We start from the raw sequence: 4,218 nt of genomic DNA, 5'->3' as shown, positions 1-4,218 counted from the left end.
ATTATTTACTAATGTAAATAATGCTGTGATAAACATCTTTGTGCATACATCACCCCCATCATATCCAAACAATCAGAAATCCTAGATACATAGTCTATTCTTTCCAACCCCACTGCCTTCGTCCTAGTACAAGCCACCATCATCTCTAATCTGGACCAATACAACTGCCCTCTTTTTTCTAATCTTAATATAATTTATTTTTGAAAAGGTTATATATTCACTGATTCATAAAATCCAAAGGTGTACAGTGAAATTTCTCTTTCCCATTTCTGTCCTCCAATCATCCAGTTCTTTCCCTGCAGGAAATAAGAAATCGATGTTATTCATTCAAGCAATAAATATTTACAAGCATTTCCTTGGTCAGATCTTAGTTCAGATCTGAAGTTACAAGACAGACATGTCCGGACTCATAGAGAATTCGTTAAGTTTGAGAAGACAAACAAAAAAATGAACAAGCATAATAATAACTTCAAGTGGAAGTTATGAAAACAAACGAGGGAGTGAGATAAGGGGAAACAAAGTCAGGCTTACTTTTAAGTGGTCAAGGTAGGCCTCTCTGACAAATGGCATTTAAACTGAGATCTAAAGGAGAAGAGCTGGACATGCAAAGAATAGGAGGAAGAGGATTCTGTGAGAAAAGAGCTCTTGCAAAGGCCCTAAAGCAGGAAAGAGCTTTAACTGTAGGAATAGAAAGAAGTGGAGGGGGACAGAACTCAAGATATAAGTGGAGAGATTGGCTTTTGATGGAAGGATGCTTCCTCCATTGTAACAGAAAGAACCAAGAGAAGAGGGGTACAAATATAAGCAGCATTTGTTGCTTTGGTGATGGGAAGTTAGATGGTTTCCAACTTCTCAATGACAGATGAACCAAGGCCTTTAGCTGAAACTAAAAATGGAGAAACAAGTGTAAAACGTTTGAGGAGAGAGAGTTTGTCATAGTGATCTTGGGGAGTGGGAATGTAAACCTATTAGAGAAATGTAGTAGGGTTGCTGGACAGTTCTGTGTGCTATTTTGAGGTTTGAAAGTATGCATTTAAAATGAAACCAACTGTGCTTGCTTCAGCGGCACATGTACTAAAATTGGAACCATACAGCGAAGATTAGCATGGCCCCTGTGCAAGGATGACATGCAAATTCATGAAGCATTCCATATCTTTAGGGAAGCTTGATAAGACTATGTACAGATTTCTCTGCAGAAAGAAAAGGCACTGGTATGATATATTTAAGATATTGTGATGGTTTGAATGTAGTATGGCCCCCAAAACGACATTATCTTTGATGCAATCTTGTGTGGGCAGACATACTAGTGTTGATTAGATTTTGGAATCCTTTGGGCGTTTCCATGGAGATGTGATTCAGTCAACCATGGACAAGACCTTTGGTTGGATAATTCCCATGGAGGTGTTGCCCTACCCATTCAGGGTGGGTCTGAATTAAATTACTGGAGCACTATATAAGCTCAGATAGAAGAAGCAAGCTTGCTACAGCCAAGAGGGACACTTTGAAGAATGCACTGGAACTGAGAGAGGAGCTACAGCTTACAGAGACATTTTGGAGATGGCCTTTGAAAGCAGACTTTTGCCTCAGAGAAGCTAAGAGAGGACAAATGCCCCAAGAGCAACTAAGAGTGACATATTTGAGGAGCTAAAGCCTAGAGAGGAATGTCCTGGGAGAAAGCCATTTTGAAACCAGAACTTGGAGCAGATGCCGGCCATGTGCCTTCCGAGCTAACAGAGGTTTTCTGGATGCCATCGGCTATCCTCTAGTGAAGGTACCCGATTGTTGATGTGTTATCTTGGACACTCTATGGCCTTAAGACTGTAACTGTGTAACCAAATAAACCCCCTTTTATAAAAGCCAATCCATTTTCGGTGTTTTGCATTCTGGTAGCATTAGCAAACTAGAACAGATACTGAAAGAGAAAAAACTACCAACCAAGAATTCTATATTCAGCAAAACTGTCTTTCAAAAAGGAGGGAGAGATTACAATATTTTCAGACAGACAGACACTGAGAGAGTTTGTGAATAAGAGACCTGCACTTCAAGAAATACTAAAGGGAGTGCTACAGGTTGATTGGAAAAGACAGGATCTTAAAAGCACACTGAATTCAAAGACTGGAAAAGAATACAAACCCTATAAAATGATTTTGGATTCATTTCCTACTGCAGAAAAGTTAAAAGTGGCTTTAGTGGCTGAGAAATTTCAAATGGAGTCGAGAGGTCACTCTGGTGGACATTCTTATGCAATATATAGATAACATCTTTCGGGTTTTAATATACTGGAATGGCTAGAAGTAAATGCCTGAGGCTGTCAAGCTCCAACCCAGTGGCCTTGACTCTTGAAGATTATTGTTTGGCATGCGGATTGCAGGGGGTGGCGGTGTGGTGGTGAAGGGCTTGTGGATTGTGCTTTCTGTATCCAGTGTATGGATGGATGAGTAGAGGGGTGGGATGGGGGAGATGATTTGAGTGTTTTTTACTTTTGTTTTTTGTTCTTATTCTGTTTCTTTCTGATGTAGGGCAAATGTTTGGGGGTGGATTGGGGTGATGAATGCACGGCTGTGTGATGGTGCTGTGGGTGGTTGGTTGTGCATCATGGATAGTTGTATGGTGTGTGAATGTGTCTCAATAAAACTGAATTAAAAAAAATAAAAAAATAAAAGACAGGAGAGGGAGGTTTGGAGAAGAGTGTAGAAATGAAGACTATCAGGAAGGGTAAAAGGAGAGAGAGGAAAAAAAATTATGACATATAAAATCCAAAAGACAAAATGGTAGAAGAAAATACTGCCCTTACAGTAATAATGTTAAATGTTAATGGTTCCCAGAAAACCTCTGTTAGCTGGGAAGGCTAACATTAAAAGACATTGACTGGCAGAATGGATTAAAAACAAGACCCATCTATATGCTGTCTACAAGAAACTCACTTTAGACACAAGGACAAAATTAGGCTGAAAGTGAAATGTTTGAAAAAGATATTCACACAACAACCAGAAAAAAGCGGGAGTAGCTATATTAATGTCAGACAAATTAGATTTCAAATGTAAAACAATTAACAGAGACAAAGAAGGACAGTATATATTAATAAAATTAATTCATCAAGAAGACATAACAATCATAAATATTTATGCACTGAGCCAGAGTGCCCCAAAGTACATGAGGCAAACACTGACAACACTGAAGGAAGAAGTAGATACCTCCACAATAATAGTTGGAGACTTCAATACACCTCTTTTCATCAATGGATAGAACATCTAGACAGAGGATCAATAAGGTAACAGAGATGTTGAATTGTGCAATAAATGAACTAGAGTTGACAGACACTTACAGAACACTACACCCCACAATAGCAGGATACACATTTTTCTCAGGTGTTCATAGATCATTCTATAGGGAAGACCACATGTTGGGTCATAAAGCAAGTCTCAACAAATTTTAAAAATTGAAATTATACAAAACACCTTCTCAGATCATAATTGAATGACATGGAAATCAATAACAGGCAGAAGGTCAGAAAATTCACAAATATATGGAGACTAACTAACACACTCTTAGACAACCAGTGGGTAGAGGATGAAATTACAAAAGAAATTAGTAAATACCTTGAGGAAAATGAAAATGAAAATACAACATATCAAAATTTATGGGATGCAGCAAAGGCAGTGCTGAGAGGGAAATTTATTGCCCTAAAAGTGTATATTAAAAGACAAGAAAGAGAAAAAATTGAGGAATTAACTGTTCACCTGGAGGAACTAGAGAAAGAACAGCAATCTAACCCCAAAGCAAACAGAAGGAAAGAAATAACAAAGGTTAGAGCAGAAATAAATGAAATTGAGAACAGGAAATCAACAGAGAGAATCAACAAAACCAGAAGTTGGTTCTTTGAGAAAATCAGTAAAATTGGTGGACCCTTAGCTAGGATGACAACAACAACAAAAAAGAGGGTGGATGCAAATAAAGACAATCAGAAATGGGAAAGGAGACATAACTACTGACTCTGCAGAAATAAAGGAGATAATGAGAGAATACTACAAGCAACTATATGCTAATAAACTAGACAACTTAGATGAAATGGACAATTTCCTAGAAAAACATGAAAAACCACATTGACTCCAGAAGAAATAGGTGACCTCAATAAGCCAATCACAAGTAAAGAGATTGAGTCAGTCTTCAAAAAGCTCCCCAAAAAGAAGTGCCGAAGACCCAATGGCTTCACATGTG

General features: G+C 38.1%; 1 non-coding gene across 1 annotated transcript; it reads left to right on the top strand.

The window, feature by feature from the left end:
- The first annotated feature begins 1,050 nt into the window (after nucleotides 1-1,050).
- On the top strand, nucleotides 1,051-1,157 carry LOC119515058. The gene has a single exon (XR_005212954.1). It is a non-coding gene; the product is annotated as a U6 spliceosomal RNA (small nuclear RNA).
- The last annotated feature ends 3,061 nt before the right edge of the window (nucleotides 1,158-4,218 follow it).

Source organism: Choloepus didactylus, chromosome 18 (assembly GCF_015220235.1).
Source record: "Choloepus didactylus isolate mChoDid1 chromosome 18, mChoDid1.pri, whole genome shotgun sequence".
Lineage (NCBI taxonomy): Eukaryota > Metazoa > Chordata > Mammalia > Pilosa > Megalonychidae > Choloepus > Choloepus didactylus.
The sequence above is the reverse complement of the archived record's forward strand: the minus strand, read 5'-3'. Positions and strand labels throughout refer to the sequence as shown.